At 58.6% G+C, this 19,749-nt stretch overlaps 1 protein-coding gene and 1 pseudogene across 1 annotated transcript in view; one reads left to right on the top strand and one right to left on the bottom strand.

Annotated features, from left to right (window-relative positions):
* The window catches only part of LOC147412857 (structure-specific endonuclease subunit EME1-like), a 40,636-nt gene that overhangs the window by 10,916 nt on the left and 9,971 nt on the right, over positions 1 to 19,749 (top strand). The gene's annotated exons all lie outside the window — the stretch shown is intronic.
* Positions 2,836 to 19,222, bottom strand: LOC147412858 (glutamine-rich protein 2-like; annotated as a pseudogene).

Genomic DNA, 19,749 nt, shown 5'->3' with positions numbered 1-19,749 from the left:
GCTCCTGCAGACCCCGCTCCTTGCCCGCACTGCTGCTGAAGGCCTCTGGGTTAACAGAGCCCTGGGCCTGCCCGAGGCCCCACTCGCCACTGCCAGGACAGGCTGTGGGGCAGCCTGGGGCTGCGGAACAGGCCTCAGGGGAGGGGCTGGGGACGGGGCAGCTGCAGGGGGTGAAAATGGCTGAGGCGGCTCAGGGGGGCTCTGGGAGTCGGGGTGCCCAGTGCCTCTGATGGGGGGTCTGTCTCCTTCTCCTTCCCCTGCCCAGCTGTCGGGTCACCCTGGGGCTGCCCCAGCCAGCCCGGCTCCGGCTTGGAGCTCCCACCCACCATCCCCGGGCAGCCAGCAGGCAGGAGATACCCCGTCGCCCGCCCAAGGGCCTGGCTCACCTCAGGGGCAGCCCCATTCCTCACCTCAGCTGGGCCACGGCTGGAGCAGAGCCTGCACCTCCCGGCACCAACAGGGCTGCCCGGCAGCCCCTGCCCCAGGACTACAGCTCCCAGCATGCCCCGGGGCTCCTTCCTGCTGCCTGCCCCTGCAGGGACACTTCCCCCGGCCCCGCCCCGCCCCCGCGGGCCCCATGGCCCCTCCCCGGGGCACAGGCCAGAGCAGGGCGGGAAACAGCCCCCAGAGCCTGAGGGCCAGCGGGAGGGGGGAGTGTGGGGCAGGGCGGCAGAGAGGGACCCAGCAGCGATGGCCTCTGGGGTGGGGGAGCAGGGGGAGCACGAGGGGCCCGGGCAGGCAGAGGGGAGGCTAAAGAAGATGGGGACGAGGAGCCAGAGTGAGGAAGAGGAAGAGAAGCAGCACAAGAGGCTGCAGGGCAGAAAGGGAACAGCTGGAAACCAGGGAGCCAGAGCCTGAGAGAAAGGGAGAAAGACCCAAAATACCGGCTGTGGGCACTGCTGCCATTGCTTGAGCACTGCCCAGGAACTGCATGGCCAGGAGCCTCAAAATAAGGGCGGCCTGTGAAAGCCCTGCCCCGGGCCCGGTCCTGCACCCCGATGGTGGTGGTGAATGTCGCACGGCAGGGTGGCCAGGGCCGGGGGGAGAAAACCCATTGCGGGCTGGAATTGCTCAGCTGCTTTTTGTTTGCTGGTTGCTTTTGTGTTTTTTAAAAAATAGCATTTAAGCTCTGAATACAACCAGCAAGTAGAAAGGAACCAGGCGTACCAGGCTGGGCACATTTAAAGCCCAAACCCGTTCAACAGCCGCGCAAGCCACTACTGCCTCCCCCTGCAAACATTCCACCGCCCACCTGCAGGGAGAGGCAGCCGCCCTTTTTCTTGAGCCTTCTGCAGGTTCGGCACCACCCAGTACACTCATGCAAGGACGGACTCTGCCTACCAACCAATATGGTATCTATTCTGTTTTATTTCCGTACACGTGATCGCGCATTCTGCCAAAAGGACATGTACGCCTTGTCTTGTAGTTGACACTTCCTCAGGACTGGCTTATCTTGCAGCTGCAGCTCTTCTTCTTCCTGTCTGCTCTCTCACGGGTAGACTAGAATCATCTCAAGGTCCAAGTCGTCCTGTTCAGGGGCCTCAGTCCAGCTGAGATCCCCCACAATGGACAAAGAGTCAGATACGGTGCCTAACAGGTTACAGGCATGGCCACGCAAACACAAGTCCTTTGTTAAAGTCGGCTTGTTCCTGAAAACGCGTGTTCAGGGAAAGATGAGAATCAAACGCTTTGGTGTTCTGAAATCAGTCTCAACCGTATAAATACTGCCCAGGGGAGCTGGGAAAGTTAGATGCAGACAGGCTGAAGTCCCAGGAAATTGTCACATCTTTTCCCAGGACTCTTACCTTCACAGGTTGGTGCTTTATTGTTGTGGAGGGTTGACCCTGGCCAAAATGCCAAGTGCCCACCCAAGCCGCTCTATCACTCCCCCTCCTTAATTGGACAGGAGAGAGGAGAGAAAAAAAATAACAACTGGCTTGTGGGGTTGAGATAAGGACAGGGAGATCACTCAGCATTTACCGTCACGGGCAAAACAGACTCAACTGAAAGGAAATGTGATTTATTACCAATTAACTCAGAGAGGAGTAATGAGAAATAAAACCAAATCTTAAAACACCTTCCCTGCACCCCTCCCTTCTTTCCCGGGCTTAACTTTGATCCCGATTTACCTCCCTCCTCCCCCCCGGCGACAAAGGGGGAAAACAGGGAATGGGGTTCCTTCATGAACTGCTCCAGCGTGGGTCTCCTCCATGGGGTGCAGTCCTTCAGGAAACGACTGCTCCAGCGTGAGCCAACCTCACGGGGTCACCAGCAGCAAAACTGCTCCAGCATGGCCTTCTCTCTCCCCACGGGCCACAGGTCCTGCCAGGAGCCTGCTCCAGTGCAGGCTTCCCACGGAGTCACAGCTTCCTTCAGGTATCCACCTACTCCAGCGTGGTGGCGCTCCACGGGGTGTAGGCAGTCATCTGCTCCACCAGCCATGGGCTGCAGTGGGACAGCCTGCCTCACCGTGGTCTTCACCACAGGCCGCAGGGGGATCGCTGCTCCGGCGCCTGCAGCATCTCCTGCCCCTCCTTCTTCACTGACCTGGGTTTCTGCAGGATGTTTCTCTCCCATATTCTCACTCCTCTCACTCGCTGCAATTACTGCTGCGCAACAACTTTTTCACTCTCTTACACACGTTATCATAGAGGCGAAAAACGCTGTCGCTGATGGGCTCGGCCTTGGCCAGCGGCGGGTCCGTCTTAAAGCCGGCTGGCATTGGCTATATTTGACATAGGGGAGACTTCTAGCGGCTTCATACAGAAGCCACCCCTGTAACCCCCCCGCTACCAAAACCTTGCCACGCAGACCCGTTACACTTGTATTTCTCATTCAGGCCAGGGCGATGTTCGGCAAAGGAAAACACTAAGAACAATGAGAGAAAGAGATGCGCTTCAGAAGCTGAGACACTGAAGAGATGAGACGTAGCTGGGGCTAGCAAATTCAAGGCAATTCTTAGATCACTTAAGCAGAATCATCCTTGACTAGGGGAAAGTCTGTGAGGCAATAATGGGAGCAACACAAACCATTGGGCATTGGTGGAATTACAGGAACCATCAAAGCAGAATTTGGCTTAAGCTGTTTGAACACCCATCTATGTTGAGCCTGTACCCTCTTGCTCTACCCCCCAACAAACCCTCACTGGCCAGGGAGCAGAATTGGGAAAAAGGAGAGCAGACCCGTGGGTAGAAGCGCAACAGATTGAAAGAAAACCCTACCAATAGCAGCAGAGACATACTCAGCCAGATGAATATCCAGTGGTCACAATCGACCAGAGAGCAGTCCTCGGGAGAAACCGGAGGAGCAGCAGGAGAAGGAACCGCAGGAGGAACCTCAGGAGGAGCCCCCTCTCCTGTCCTCAGCCAACCTACCCCCTTGAACATGACCATGACATTATGGCATGGGCTACAGCCGTATCTAACTCCGGTCAGCTGCCCTGGCTGACTGGAGCCTGCCTAGCGTGGCTGGCCTGTGATTTTATCCCAGACACACCAGGACAACAGAGCACTGCCAGGGCAAGCGATTACACAGGGCACAGCGCAGTCTGCAGTCAAATTCACAGTCTTGTCTCCTATCAGTTTCTTTTAGAACTATTTTATTTTAAACTATTAAAGAGTTTGTTTTATTCAGAAAGAGAGTTCTTGCAACTCTCCTTCTTGACAAGCTTTGCTGACAGCTAGGCAGTAAACAACGCCACAGATCGAGTCGATGATGGCCTCGGGTCAGCAGCAGAGGTCAGTCAGCAGAGGTGACCTCAACCCAGGAGGCTTCGGTGGGCTGAAGCACGTCCTGATGCACCAGCTGGCTGTCACCCTAAAGAGAATTCACTGTTAGCTGAATGAAACTACTGCAGCTGGAATTGTTATGCACCCCATTCCTAACACCAGCCCCTCCTTCTGCTGTGAGGCTTGCCCTCGCACCAGCCTTGCAGGTCCTAAGGCCTAAGGAACCCAGTGGGTCGTGGGCAAGCACGGGCCACTGCCACCTTACAGGGACACGGGGAGCGACCACCGCATGCCTCCCTGGGACATGGGCATGCACCAGGCACTTCAAGGGAGACGGACACCCTGCCAGGCTGTGGGGCCCTCCTCCTGGGACCAGGGCACCCATGGGGCACCTCACAGCTACGGATGCCTCTTCTCTCCTGCCTCACATCCCACCACGCATGGACAGCGGCGCTGGCTTGCACCGCTGCCTTTCATGTGGCCACTCTGTCGGATGCCTGCTCTGGCTGCAGTTGCAAGGGAAGATCGAGAACACTCTCCTCTCTTACATTTTTGGTTTACCTTTTTCTGAGACTGTTGGTGCTGGAGATTTTTCAGGCAGCGGTAACGCTTTAGGCACCTGACCGGCAAGGGGGTGTTTGCCCTCAGACAGCAGTCTATGTCGCCAGGGTCAAAGACGCCCTTCCCGCAGCAGGCTGTCTCCTCAGAAGATGAAACCGGCTGTCCGCTTTCCTGGAAATGACAGGAGCAGGGGCACAATGAAGCTTTGGGGACCAAGAATTTCGCTGCTGGGCTTGGCTTCCTCTGAAAGAACCGCAGCCTTGTAGGACTGCTTCGTTGGGCTGAGGAAACCTGCAGCAAGCCCCGTGTCGTGCTGGGGGCTCCTGCAGGGTTTCAGCCCTGAGGCTTGGCATGTCCTTGGAGAAGAGGTGGAGGACCTTTCGGGGCCTGCTGAGGCTTTCTTACAAGCACTGCGTTTTGTTTTTCCATTGCAAGCCTTCTTGATCAAGGCTGCTGTGGTTCCCTGCTCCCCATAAGCCCAGTCCCTTCCTGTGGGACTGATCTCCATGGCTCACCTGGCTCTGGGGTCCGGTCACTTTTCTCCACAGGCCAAGCAAGGTCCAAATGATGAAGAGCAGCTCCACAGCTTGCCAGGTCTTCCAAAAGATCCTGCTGGTTTCTGCGTGGGCAAGGCAGTCCCAGAGCTGGCCCCAAAGGTAAGGCAGGGTGGAAGCTGACTGCACCAACGAGGGCGGCTGCTTCAGGCCTTCAGGACTCCCACCCATCCTGAACCTGACCCAGTGCTGGGGGCTCCGAAGGCCAATGCTGCTGGGCCATTCGGCCGTCCAGCTCTCCGCTTCACTGGGCACTTGCTGCAGGTCTTCCTTAAGCACACCCGTCTTGACCACGACCCGGCCTGGCAGGAAGGGAAGGCCAACGCCACCCAGGAGTAGAAAAACCACGGCGAGAGCCCTGGTCGGGCAGGGAACCGGGCCGGCCATGATCCTGCTCTCTCCCTCAGAAAAGAGCAGCCACGTGGGAGCTGGCTGAGCAGACTGCGGGCAGCGACCCCCTGAACCGAGTGGCTGCCCCACACGTCTGAGTTTGCAAGGCTTGCCGAGGTGTCAACCCCAGGCCGATGTCACGCCTAGCGCTGTGACATCACCGAGCCTTTGCCTGCCCGCCCAGCAGGCTTTCCCCGCCCACCCAGAACACTGAGGCCCAGCTGGGGAGGGCCGAGGTAGGGTGGATTTTGAAGCCTGCTGCTCCCACTGGCGTGCCCACCAGTGGACACCGAGCACAGCAGGGGTGCAGGACTGAGCCCCCTGTCTTTTGGGCTGTGCCCGGAACGGGTCAGCCGGAAGGAACTACACACAGCGCTCCTTTCGAGCTGCGTTCAGCGCTGTGCCCCAGCTGGGCAGCCGTGACAAGGATCTGCTCACAATTCCCTTGGGGGCACGTGGCAGTCCACGTTAAGAGGAAAGCCAAAACTCCACTCTTGGTTTGATAGCATCTCAACCATTCCGATTTAGGAGCGCGATTAGTCCAGAACGCTTCTGGCAGGGAGATGACTGACGGGGTCCTGGGCATTCACCGCCCCCTGCCACCTCACTGCCACAGGGGCACGCCAGACATCAACCCAGCACCACTGGAAATAAAAACGACCTATTCCCAATTTTTAACACCATGGACAAAGAGTCAGATACGGTGCCTAACAGGTTACAGGCATGGCCACTCAAACACAAGTCCTTTGTTAAAGTCGGCTTGTTCCTGAAAACGCGTGTTCAGGGAAAGATGAGAATCAGACGCTTTGGTGTTCTGAAATCAGTCTCAACCGTATAAATACACGCCCAGGCGAGCCGGGAAAGTTAGATGCAGACAGGCTGAAGTCCCAGGAAATTGTCACATCTTTTCCCAGGACTCTTATGTTCACAGGTTGGTGCTTTATTGTTGTGGTGGGTTGACCCTGGCCAAAATGCCAAGTGCTCATCTGTTTTGGTTTGAAAGACAGGTGTCTGCGGAGGAAGGCAGGAGCCTCCCTTGAAATGGAAAGTGCAACCTCCTTCCCTCCAAATTATTATAATTTTGAAATTAACGAGCCTTCAGGCAAAGATATGGGGAATAGGAATAACAGTACTTTACTTATATATATATATATATATATAACACAAGGCAGGGAAAAAAAAAAAACCAACCCACTGGTTTACACTGACAGAGTCAGAAATACAACCTGACACCCTGTTAGGGTGGCAGTAGCAGCCTGATAAGATGCTGGCTGCAGTCCTCCTGAAGCGATGGCTGTAGTTCTGTGGAAGCAGCAATCAGGTAAAAGAGTCTGGTCTTCCTCCGAAGGTCCAGTGGTAGGTAGGTAGCTCTTGTCCTCTGGAACTCCAGTTGGGGGGGAAAGCTCCTCTGGGAATCCAGTGGAAGAAGGCTGCTAGGATATTCGAAATCTCAGTTGTTATTTGGCAAGGACTGCTTGGCTTCTTCCCCCCGGGCGGAGCATCTCACAATGGGATGGGGAGTCCTGAGGCAGTTCCTTGATGGGCCATGAACAGGAGATAGTCCAGGAGCCAGTTATCCATGGGTCAGGTGACAAGGCATTGTTGTGCCCATTAACAGAAGATAGTCCAGAGGGGGGAGGCAGAGAGCACCGCCCCACCTGGTCTCAACAGCTCCTGAAGATGGTAATAGAATCCTTTATTTTTCCTTTTGGCACATTTTACACTGTAACCTAGGACACCACCCAAGCCGCTCTATCACTCCCCCTCCTTAACTGGACAGGAGAGAGGAGAGAAAAAAAATAACAACTGGCTTGTGGGGTTGAGATAAGGACAGGGAGATCACTCAGCATTTACCGTCACGGGAAAACAGACTCAACTGAAAGGAAATGTGATTTATTACCATTTAACTCAGAGAGGAGTAATGAGAAATAAAACCAAATCTTAAAACACCTTCCCCCCACCCCTCCCTTCTTTCCCGAGCTTAACTTTGATCCCGATTTTCCTCCCTCCTCCCCCCCAGCGGCACAGGGGGAAAACAGGGAATGGGAGTTGGGGTCAGTTCATCACCCTATTGTTTTCTGCCGCCTCTTCCTCCCCCGGGGGAGGACTCCTCACACGCTTCCCCTGCTCCAATGTGGGCTCCCTCTCACGGGAGAAAGCCCTCCGTGACTTCTCCAGCATGAGTCCTCTTGCGGGTTCAGTTCTCCATGAACTGCTCCAGCATGGGTTTCCTCCATGGGGTGCAGTCCTTCAGGAACCAACTGCTCCAGCGTGAACCCCTCTCACGGGGTCACCAGCAGCAAACCTGCTCCAGCGTGGCCTTCTCTCTCCCCACGGGCCACAGGTCCTGCCAGGAGCCTGCTCCAGTGCAGGCTTCCCACGGGGTCACAGACTCCTTCAGGTATCCACCTACTCCGGTGTGCTGGCCCTCCCCAGGGTGTAGGCAGTCATCTGCTCCACCGCCCACGGGCTGCAGGGGGACAGCCTGCCTCACCGTGGTCTTCACCACAGGCCGCAGGGGGATCGCTGCTCCGGCGCCTGCAGCATCTCCTGCCCCTCCTTCTTCACTGACCTGGGTGTCTGCAGGATGTTTCTCTCCCATATTCTCACTCCTCTCCCTCGCTGCAATTACTGCTGCGCAATCACTTTTTCACTCTCTTAAACACGTTATCACAGAGGCGAAAAACGCTGTCGCTGATGGGCTCGGCCTTGGCCAGCGGCAGGTCCGTCTTAAAGCCGGCTGGCATTGGCTATATCTGACATAGGGGAGACTTCTAGCGGCTTCATACAGAAGCCACCCCTGTAACCCCCCAGCTACCAAAACCTTGCCACGCAGACCCGTTACAGCTTGGTATCCACAGCTGCGTTTTCAGTCTCCAAAGCCTCAGTGTCAGGCTCCAAAGCCTCATCTCTAACTTTGGAGGTTAACGCTTTCGAGGTGCAAGGACACATTTGCAGGGCCCTCAGCGTCATTTTGAAGCCCCAAAGTCTCCTTTGGAAGCTCCAAAGCCTCCTATCTAGAGCCCAAAGCACACAATGGTGACCACAGCCTCATTCTTACTTTCCAGTTTGGGTTTGTTAATCTGAAGCCACATTTCAGGCTCAAAAGCCTCATTTCTAGGGCCCAAGGGGAGTGTTTGGCTTTGCAGTCTGTCACTTTCAGGCTCCAAAGCCTCCCTTTTAGATTCCAGACAGGCATTTGAGGGTCCAAGCTGCATCGTGAGCGTGCTAATCCTCCCTGGGAGGGTCCAAAGCCCTCTTTCAGGGCTCAAAGCCTGAGTTTGCGGTCCTAAACCCTCCGTTTTAAGGTCCATAATGTCAGGTTTAAAGGAGGGTTTGGGCCCTGAAAAGGAGAGTGTGGGCACTGAAATTGGGATTTGCACGCTAAAAAAGAGGGTTTGGGATCTAAAATGAGGGTTTGGACCCTGAAGTGTGGATTTGGACCCTGAAGTGTGGATTTGGACCCTAAAAAGAAGGTTTGGTTTCTAAAAAATAGGTTTTGGGCACTGAAATGGGGATTTGGACCCTAAAAAAAGTAGGGTTTGGGCACTGAAAAGGGGATTTGGACCCTAAAAAGGAGCGTTTGGACCCTAGAAAGAAGGGTTTGGAGCAGGAATTGGGGATTTGGACCTAAGAAAAGGACTACTTGGCCCCTAAAAAGGAGGGTTTGGGCCCTGAACTGAGGATTTGCACCCTAAATGAGGCTTTGGGCCTTAAAAAGGATGCTTTGGGCCACAAAAGAGCAGATTTGGGCCCTGAATTAGGCATTTGGACAGTTACATGTCATTCCAATCAGGGCTGTACTGTTTTACTATAAACTTGAGATTTTGAGTAACGCCTACCGGGTCACTGCGATATTTTCGGGCAGCATCTTTCCATTGCTTCAGATCGTTACAAGAGAATGGTATTTTGACTCTTCCTGTTTCTCCATCCGGTCCAACTGCGTCCCAGAGAGGAGCTGGGAAAACTTTTGGTTGTCTGCCTTCCCCGGGTTCGGGAAGGTATCGGGCTATCTGGTGGGGAGGAGGGAGGATGTGGAGGGGTACGGACCCTTTCTAAGTCCTCATCTCGCCCTTGTGGCTGCTGAGGGGGCCTAAAGAGTTCACTCAGATCTTGTTCTGACCCAGGGTTAGTTTGACTTTTCTCTGTACACCTTTGGCCAATGCGACAAGCCAAGCAGCATCTTTTTAGTTTCTTTTTGTTCTTCTTTTTGTTTTCTGTTTGAATGCGAGGATCTTGGGGTCTCGTGGGGGTACTAATCCGCAGTCCCTTTGCCACTCAGGATTGTCCTGGAGAACAAAGAACATATCAGCATATGTTACTTCATCCCATTTCCCTTCTCTCCTCAGAAACAACATTAACTGTAAGAGCGTGTTGTAGTCTAACGTGCCGCCTTCCTTAGGCCCTTTTGCCCCATTTTCCAGCTCATAAAGCGGCCACCATTGATTGCAATACTTCATTAACTTTCTCTTATTTTCTGTGCCCCCTTGTCCTGCTCTATCTTTCCAATGCGTCAGAACACATCCTAAAGGGGATTTTTCATAAGGTTTACTCTTTCCTCCCCCCATCTTTTGGTTTTCAAACCTGAACCCTTCCTTATCTTTTTCCTTCTCCGCACAACTCTACTTTCCACGTACTAACTTTACTACTTATCAATATCCACGTATTACACGGACGTATCAAGGATGGGCACGGCACTCCTTATTCAAGGCAATAATTACATGGCAATTCTTGTTGTTTGGTTTCGGGGTTTTTAAATTAATCTGGCGAACACCACCCCAGAAGCTCAGAGCTGTTTCCCCCCTCCAGCATCGTGTCCAGCCTCAATTGTGTGGCTGTGGTGCTGCTTGTTTTTTTCAAAACACAGCCACTTGAAGTTTTTTGGTTTCTTTTTTTTTGCAACAAGTATCTGTTTAGGTACTGCCAAATTTAAACAGTCAATTTTTTTAAAAAAAACAAACCAACCCAAAATCTGGCTTACCACTGCTCCGAAGTGAGCTCAGAAATGAGTTCTCCTAAAGCCTGTGTGCAGCAAGGCAGGAACATCCCTGGCTCACCACGAACCCCTTCGGTGCCAGCCTGGCTGGGATTGCATTTTTGGGGTGCAGCAGCTCCGCAGGCTGATGGGAGCTCACCTGTCCCGCTGCCAGCACGGGTCTGCTCTGGGGTTCCCCTCAGGGTTTCGCACCCTCCTGCTCACCCCAGAAGGCCCACCAGCTTTGTACCATCCCTGCCCCCGGCCATGTGTCCTTGCATGCCTGCCTGGGGGAGCCAGGGCTGTCCCCACGTGCGTGGCCACACATCCCCGCACTGCTTCCAGGGGGTTTCTTGCCTGGTACCTCTTCACTTGTGACACAACTTGTGCTAGGTCTCAGCACGCAGTGGGGCTTCCTCTCACAGAATGGGTGGCAGAAAGGGGCTGGGGAAAAGCAGCCCCAAGCCGTGGGGGTGGCATAAAGGGAAGGAAGGGATGTGTCCCCTCAAGGTTGGGGGCAGAGAAGGGGTTATGGTACTTTGCTCTGGAGGTGGGAAGCATCAGCTGCCCCTGAACTGGGCGGCAGTGGGGTCGGTCGGTGCCTCCATTTTCCTACCAATGGCAGCGTTGGAAGAGGGACAAGGGGGTGACAAAGGGGATTTCTCCACCTGGAGATAACGAAACGAGCTCAGTGATGCTCATCCCTTGGGATAGGCGACAGCAAACTTGCGGGCTTGGGGTGGGATTTGCTTCTGGCATTAAGCCGTGTCCTGCCGCCACCCTTCCCACTGAGGTCCCCATGTCACACCTCCTTCAGCAGCAGCATCAACCTCCTGCTCCCCCAGACTCTCTTTGGGGCCACCAGCTCCCCTGGCAGGGGCCGTCGGGGCTCGTAGAGGCCAGGGGGTGTCAGAGGGAGCACGGCAACACGGGGCCAGCACAGACCCTGGGAGGGGGTTGGACAGGGGGTGGTTTCAGCTCCTCCGCTGACAGGTGGCTGCAGGACCAGGGATGCTGCTGACCCTTCCTTGATGATGGGAAGATCCCAACCCAGGGCCACCCCATTCAGGCCACGCAGGCGCTTGGCTGCCCATCGCCCTTTATTGCCGCTCGCTGGAGCCACTTGCTCACCTGCTCGGTGGTGGGGGTGGTGGGTGTTCGGCCAGGGACCCCCAGTCCCACCGGGCTGCTGGGGCGCTGGATCCATCCAGCTGGGGCCGGAGGAGCTTCGACGCTTGGGAGAGGTGGCTATGGGACGAGGCTGGCCTGTGCTCCAGCGAGGCGGTGGTGCCCGGGGGCGAGGGGCAGGGGTTAGCCCCCTGCAGCCCACGGGGCAGGCACCGGCTGCGGGCAGCTCTGCCAGCCCAGGACGGGGCAGGCACCTGCCCGGCCAGAGACACTGAGAAATGGGGTCCTGGCCCCCACCCTGAAGCAGACACCGGCCGGGAACAAGCCCCCCATGGCCTCCCCACCTCACTCCACCTCCAACGTGGGGACTGCTTGCCCCATCCTCCAGTCTTCCCCCTCCATCCTGCCCCTCCCCATCCTACCCCAGACCTTCATCCCACCCTTCCCAGCCGCAGATGCAGTCCCCTGATCACCCCCACCCACCAGAAGAGATCAGGGGGGTGCCCTGTCCCCGCCCCCGGTGCCCTGAGAGGGCCATAGCCGTCTGGCTGAGTGAGGACCCAGCGCTCTGGGGCTGTGAGAGCAGGAGGCCAGTGTCCTGGATGTCCCACTGCCTTGAGGACAGTGTGGGCTTGTCCCTCAGGAAGCCTGGCAGGAGAGACCAGAGGGAGCTGGGGTAGGGGGAGCCAGGGGCAACAGGGGTGGGGGAAAACCTGGCACCCCATAGGTGCCTTGCCCGCCTGGCTGTTCCCTTCACACCCAGCGGATCCCTGGCCGTACCATCCTTACCCACGAGCACAGGCAGCTACCCGTCCCTCTGGCCCCTGGAGATGCGGTCATCCTGACCAAACAGCTCCATCTCAGTGTACTGGGAAGAGAGAGCAGACTGGCTGAAACACAGGACCGAATTCAGCATCCCCACGCAACCCTCCCACACCCAGCTCTCCCCGGGGGAACCTGAGGCACAGATTCCCTCCAGACACTCAGCATCACCCTCCCAGCCTCGGTCTCTCCCACCCTATCCTTACCTTTGTCGTCCCTACCTTGAGGGAGAGCACGATTGGGCACTGGAGCGGCCGTGGGGTGCTGGGCTGGTTGCGAGGGCCCCTCTGCAGCTGTTCGCCGACGGTGTGCCGGCCCCCACAGGACCACGGCACGCTGGGGTATCTGCACTCGGCTGCCCGCTCCCTGTGGGATGGGGCACGGGGATGCTCAGCACCCAGCACTGTGGCACCCTGTGCTTCACCCTGCTACACCGAGGAGGGGGCCAGGGGGCTGCTCCCCAGTGAGGTCCCTCCCGGCTCCCCCCACAACCGGGCTGGAGCTGCTCTTTCCCCACAGCCCCGGTGAGCAGGTCATGGCCAGGGCAGGTCCCTGCACCCCACGCCCAGGACACCAGGAGGCAGGAGCTGGGCTGACCCAGCTGCAGCTCCTAATTTCAGTGACCTGTTTCACAGGAGGCACCTGACTCCCCCTTGAGCCTGAGGTCAGGCTGAGACCAGACACAACTCGTGACATGCGGCTTCAGCACCATTGAGACAGAGACCTGGGCTAGAGAGGGCAACGCAGAGCGGGCTGTAAACCCCCACAGACCTGGGGCAAGCACAGCTCCGCAGCACATCTCTGCTCCCCTGGCCAGGCCCCCATGAACCCCTCCACCCCCACCCAAGGAAGAGCTCTCCCTCCCCGGGGCAGGGGGCCCCTGCACCCCAGGGGCCAGGGATGGGTCCCTGCGTCCCCTACCTTTACCTGTGCTGCTGTGTTTGCTCCCGCTCAAGGACGGTGTGGGGGCGCCCGGCATGGCAGGGGGGCAACGGCCGCATGTACGGGAGGGCCACGACACGCCTGAGGAGGGCAGGAGCCGCAGGTGGGTGACAGGGGACAAATGACCCACTCCAGCTCAGGGCAATGCCCCAAAACCCACGGGCTTGTACCCCCCAGCATTCCCCCTGCCTGCTGCCTCCCGAGGAGGTGTCCCCGTCCCCCTGCTGATGGGCAGTGCTGCAGAAGGGCTGGGCAGGGTCAGACCCCACCCAGGCAGCCACCCCCCCATGCCTGGCACAGCAGGGCACCGCCACCACCCATCTCCTCCCCATCCCACCCATGCAGCCCCCCGCAGTGCACCCGTGCTTGGTGCTACTCACTGGCCAGGCACCAGCATGCTGAGGGACCCGTCGCAGGACAAGCAGTGGAAATGAGCCCTGGGGGAGGAGAAAAGGGCAGGGTGAGCTCCTGGGGGGGACACAGACTGGCCCACACGCAGGCAGGTGGCTTGCAGGCAGCAGCAAGGTGCTGGTCCCTTCGCTGTAGCGAGTTACAGCGTTTGCTGGGGGGAACCGTGGGGTTTTGAGCCTCGTTTATCCCCCACCATCCCAGTAAGGTCCCAGCCTGCTAGCTGGTTACAAAATAAAGGGGGTACGATGGGGGAGAGTGTGGGAGCTGAGTGAGGACACTGACATGATCAACGTGATCTAACAAGTGAACCTTTATTTCCGTGTTTCCAGTGCCATTTATAACCCTCGACCACACCCAATAAATACTGATTGGCTTCATCGCAACTAACGGCCCATAGTCCAACCTGACTGGCCACATTGCGAGTCATCTTCAAGTCACGGTCACAAATGTTCACACCCATCTTCTTCAAGAAATTACAACGGCGTCATGAATGGCGGCTGTCTCTTCTCCTGCACCTCTAAGATGTTCATGCCCCCTGCACCGGAAGCTGTTTGTATATTCAGCAGTTCCGGTACGTCCCAGCTTGGACTCTCTGGAACGGCTGGATTGTTCACATGTCCCTTACTTGGTAAATATCCTTCCACAGGAGAGTGGATGTTCATGGGCTACCACCTAGGAGAAACCTCCACCTCGTATTAGGCACCGGAGAATCCGCAGAGGGGAGCGCCCAAAAACCATCACTGTCATGGGAAGTACTCCGAAGGACACCCGCAGCATCCCAGTTCCATGGGAACTGGGGGTGCTGGGAAAGACAAAATGGGGGGTTTCCCGTACCTCTTGCTGGGGTGGGGTGCTCCCAGCCTGGGAGCAACTGCCAGGCCTGAGGGATGCAGGATTCCCACGGTTTTTTAGGATGAGCTTCGTCACAACTGCCCCAAGGACTGGGACACGCTCGCCTTGGTCCCTCTGGCACCTCCAAGACCTGGCAGGGGCCTGTGGCTGCTCAGGGCAGGCGAGGAAGCGAGATGAAGGGCGCAGGCGCCCAATCCTGCCATCCGAACCAGCCCTCACCTCGCTTTCATTGCTTCGTCAGCGCTAATTACCCCCCTGCGCCTTGCCAGGAGGGCAGGTCACAACCCCGCTCCGCAGCGCTGCGCATCGCACCGCTGCCCGGGGGGGACAAGCCACTGTTCCCTGCCCTTACTCCAGGAAGCCTTTGCACCCACACCCCGGTTTCCATTCAGGAGGGCTCCGTCTTGCAGGTGCCCCCTCCTAGGCAGGAACCTGCTACTGGTGGGAGGAGAAGGCACAGCTGCTTCGCCAGCATCCCCACGGTTCACTGGCTACACTGGGCCGATACTGGGCTACCACGCAGGCACTGGCTGCGATAGCCAGAGGGAACGGGGTGAGTGCTGTCCTCAAAGCCGTCCCCGTCCCCATCGCACTCCCTTCTTAATCCCAGCCGCACCGTCGGCCTCCGGCAATTTCAGCTTCTCCTTGAGCTGCTCCAGGATCCCCTTCCAGTGCTCCTCCAGCTGCTGCCAGAAAGGCCCCAGTTCCAGGCGGTCCAGCTGTGGACGGACGCACCCCCTCAGCTGGCTGCCCCGGGCTGGGACATCATGGTCCCCAGGGAAAAGCCAGGAGGGGGGGATCCTCAGAGGGATGCTGCCTTGGGCTGCCAAGCCCCCAAAGTGCCAACTTCACACAGCTGGGACGAGCCACCCCTCACCTTCGAGTCCATCTCCTCACTCAGCTGCCTCTGGGCCTGCTGCCAACCCTGCTCCTGGCACGTCATCCGGCTCAGCATCTCCTGGCTCATCTCATTCAGCCGCTCCACGCTTGCATCAAACTGGGTGCGACTGACTTTGCTGGCCAGGGCGGATTTGTCTGCTTTCTAGCAACAGGGCAAGGCGGGAGAGGGGTAAGGAAAGGCTGGAGGTACGAAGGGCAGGGCCAGCTCGTGTCGGGAGGAGACGGAGAAGCGGCTACGTGGCCCGCTCACCCCATCACCGCTGTGAGGCTGCTCCCACCAGCTGAAGAGACCTGGAGGGAGACGGAGGGACCTGACAAGGGACCTGCATCTGGTCTGGAAATCCTCCCTCCCCCTGGCCAGTTCTGCCACCGAGCCCCCAGGGGACAAGGGGTGTTTGTCACCCTGCCTGGGACCCCCTTGGCTGGTGCCGGAGCCCCTCGGGGACATACCATATCAATTCCCAGCAGCAGGTCCTCCTTGCCCGCTTTCTCCTTCTTCAGCCTCTCCAGGGACTGGAATAGAGCCTTCCAACACAGAAAGCATCCCATGGCACCACAGCAGGGTCGGAGCCTCCCAGGCAGCTGAGCACTCCCTGCTCTGCCACCCACCGCCCAAAAAACCTCCAGGAAAGGTACTTTGAACCTCCACAGGGCTGCGAGCAGGTTGGCAGGGGGACAACTCCCTTGTGGTCCCCAGCCTGGGGTCTGCCCGGAGGATGCTCTGACCCTATGGGGGTTTCAGCCACCTGCCTCGACATCTGTCTGCTTCTGGTGATGGTCATCCAGGAGGTTCCCTGTGACAGACCTGAGCTTCTCGTAGTCCCCTTGCACCTTCACGAGAGCGGCCTCAATGTGCTGCAGCAGCGACTCATCCTGCTTCAGGGAGGAAAACGCAAGGCAGTGCCATGCAAGGAGGGGCTGGCTGCCCAGTGGGAAAGACCCAGGCTACTGGGCCAGTGGCCCCAGGCTCTCAGTGCCAGCAGGACATTTGCATCAAGGTTTTAATTTCCTTCCATGCTGCTGACTCATACAAGCCAACGTGGGGGGCAGCGAGGGGCTTCCCCCCATTACAGGGAAGGACGACAAGCCAGGGGAGGTCCTGGCAACCCCCTCCCGAGCCCCCCATGCTGGCATCTCCCTACCTGGCTCCTCCCCGGCACCTGCCTCACCACCTTGCCCACCGGCTGCCGCGACATGAAGGAGTCCACCACCTCCTGGAGCTTCTCGTAGCTCTGGAGGAGCTGCCCCACCTGCGTGCTGATGTCTGTGCTGCAGGTGGGGCACGCTGCCTGCTCCTGCCCCGCACTCTCCACCATCACCCTCAGCTTGTCCAGCTGCAGAAAAGGAAGAAGGAATCGGCTCTGAGATGGGACGGATGCAGCCAACCAGCCTTGGTGACGCTGAGGCTCAATGGCCCCATCCAGCCAGGGGATGTGACCAGGACCTTTGCCAGGACCACCCCACTGAGCCGGCGGGCAGTGGGAGCGCTCCCCCTGGACCTCACCTGCTCCTGCAGCTGGTCAGCTGTCTTGGTCACCAGCTGTTCCAGCGTGGCCTTGGACATCTCCTGCTGCTCTCCCATATCCTTCAGCTCCTGCTTTATCTCCTGCAGCATGGACCTGGCCAATGAGGCAGGGACACAGGCAGGCTTAGCCTCCACGAGGCTGCTTGGGGGGCTCCCATCCCCCCCAAACTGGGATGGGGGGTTCTCCCTTGCAGCCCCATGGGGTAGGAAACCCTCTCCCATTCTTTTACCCCAGTTGCTGGATGATCTGGCCAATGCCATCCGCTTGCTGGTCGGCTCCAACTACCCCCAGCTTCCCAAGGGCATCCTCCAGCTGCCTGATCTGGGAACCACAGAAGTGGCAGAGTTAGGGCACGGCTCCCTCCTGTCGTCCCAGCATGGGAGCCCTTCACCTGCCCCGTCCCTGACCAAAGCCCCCCTGTCATCCCTGCATCCCCCTCAGGGTCTGCCACTGGCTCACCTTCTCCTTCTGGCCCTGCAGATCGCTGGCCAGGCCCTGCAAGGAGGACACCGAGCCCCAGAGGTTGGCCAGGACACTGGTGATGCTCTCCTTGTCTAGAAAGACATGGTCCAAGGGTCAGCGAGGGGGTCTCACCCTCGGGGCCAGGCTCTGGGTGTGAGGAGCCCCTGACCTTGGGTGTCCCCATGAAAAACATCCCCCTACCAGCCCTGTCAGGGCTCTCACCTCCCTCCAGGAAGAGCAGACGCAGCTTCTCAAGCTCGGCGTGGTCTGGCTTGCTGTCTTCCAGCTGGGCCACCTGCTCCTTCAGGGCAGTGCAGAGGTGGCCGAGGTGCCCGATCTGGCGGAGAGCCTCCACCATCTCTGCGAAGCGCTCGGAGGCGCTGCTGGAGCCCGAGGACCCTCAGGGCACCACGAGCTCTTGCGAAGGGGATGTGACCCTGGGATCGGCATCCAGGGGGATCTCCTGGGCTGTCAGTGAGAAGGTGCCCGCTGCTGGGTGGCCTGCCAGGGCAAGCTGTGCGCTGGGCAAAGCCTTGCCTCCCTCCTTGGGGCTTGTGGCATCCATCTGTATCTCCAGAGCACCGTGGGTGGCTTCAGCAGGGACAGTCTCAGTACCAGGACGGCTGGGCTCCAGGCGGGGGGGGGGGGCTTGATCGAACCCCTGTTCCTCCTCCTTGGGTCCCTGGAGGTACTGGCTGTGTCCCTGGGATGGTGGTCTGGATGCTGGGGGTCCCTGGCTGCATCCCTGGGATGGTCGTCTGCATGCTGGGGGTCCCTGGCTCCATCCCTGGGACGGTGGTCTGGGTGCCAGGGGATCCTGGCTGCATCCCTGGGGTGGTGGTCTGGGTGCCAGGGGACCAATCCAAAATTGACTAAGCCAATCCAAAGAGCAAAGAGTCGCTGCCACCCTCTCTACCACAGCCTGGCCGAGGAGGGCAGCAGCAACCGCTGCTAACGAAGCGGGGAGCCATCAAGCAGGGGCCTGCCTGAGCAGGATGAGCGCTCTCTGCTCAGCCATCCAGGGAAACCCTCCCTGCTGCCTTCTCCCTGTCCCAGCCCCAGCAGGATCCGGCCCTGCAGCACTGAGAGTGGCTCTTTCCTTGAACCTGAGCTTATTTCTTCCCATCGGGGATGCCCAAGTGAAGCATGGCCACGAGCAGCTCAGTGCTGTGCAGGATGAGGCCCCTCTCCTGTCCCCACCGGTGCTGGGTTTAGCCCTTGGGTGAGCCAAGGGGATTTGCGGTGAGAGATGAGACCCGTGAGGTGCTGATGGAGCCTCTCAGCTGCCTGGGGAGCTGACGCCGTACTCAGCCGTAGGGCAGGAGTAGGGAAGGGAGGGATGGAGAGGGGGGTGGGGACAGACCTCCAGGGGTGCTGAGCCTCTCTGGACAGCAGAGCTAAGGGCTCCGGGGGCTGTATTGGACCCACCACAACTTGCTGATGGCAACGTGAGGGGCAGCATTTCAGCCTCGGCTCTTCCACCCCAAAACTCCATCCCTTCCCCATAGTGAAGCCCCACGTGCTGCCATGAGCTTGGGCTTAAACCAGACCTTGGTCTAAGGGAAGCACAACAGCCGTGCAAACCCCAGAGGAGGGGGCGTCTCGTCAGGGAGCACCCAGGGGACTGGCAAGAGCCTCTACCTTGGAGATGCCGCTCGCGTTCACTTGGATCTTCTTCTTCATCTGCTCCATGTCGGCAGCCATGGAGGCGATGTCAGGGCTGCTTGCCGTCCCCTGCAGCGGGTCCTTCCCAGGGAAAGGACCTCCGCCCTGTCCCCCTTCTTTGGGGCGTGCCTTGGCGGTCTGGTCCCCCTCCAGGAGGTGCCCCTGCTCCTGTGCGGGCAGGTCCTGCAGGCCCAGGTGCCAGAGCACGGCCTGCAGCAGGCTGTGCAGCACCGTCAAGTTGACGGCCCCGACCTCGGGCGTCCCGATGGCAATGTCCAGCAGCTGGGACAGGCTGAGCAGGGCCATCATTGCTGCCCTGCCCGAAAACTCACAGCCCGACCTGGGGAGGCCGGGAGCCTTTTTGCCTGGAGACCTGGGAGGACAGGGGGGAGCCCAGGAGCTTTTTTGCCTGGAGTCCTGGGAGGACAGGAGGGATGGGCAGCCGCCAGCCTCCTCCTCCCCACAGAAAGCAACCAAACCCCATCCAACCGCTGTCAGGGTGCCCCCCACCGAGGGCAGCGCTTTCTGGGGGATGAAGAGTCCCCCTCCCCGTCACCCCGGCAACCTCCAGCCCCCCTACCAGCTCTCCCCGCCCCGGCCCCCAGCCCCGCCATCTCAACCCTCCAGCCCCCCTCTCCCAGCTAAAACCCCCCATCTCGCACCCCCATCCCGGCTCCCCGTGGCCCCGCACCCAGCGGCCCCCCTCTGCACCCTGAGCCCGCCCCTGCCCTTTCCTCATTGGAAAGGGCACATGCTTTATTACAACGGGCTGTTTTTCACCTGCTGGACTCACTAGTTCATCTGAAGGATCGGAGACTCGCACTGTGGCTCGC

The sequence above is a fragment of the Leptosomus discolor genome, unplaced genomic scaffold (genome assembly GCF_034619465.1).
Source record: "Leptosomus discolor isolate bLepDis1 unplaced genomic scaffold, bLepDis1.hap2 HAP2_SCAFFOLD_29, whole genome shotgun sequence".
In the NCBI taxonomy this organism is placed as follows: Eukaryota; Metazoa; Chordata; class Aves; order Leptosomiformes; family Leptosomidae; genus Leptosomus; species Leptosomus discolor.
This window is presented reverse-complemented; position numbering and strand designations above follow the sequence as displayed.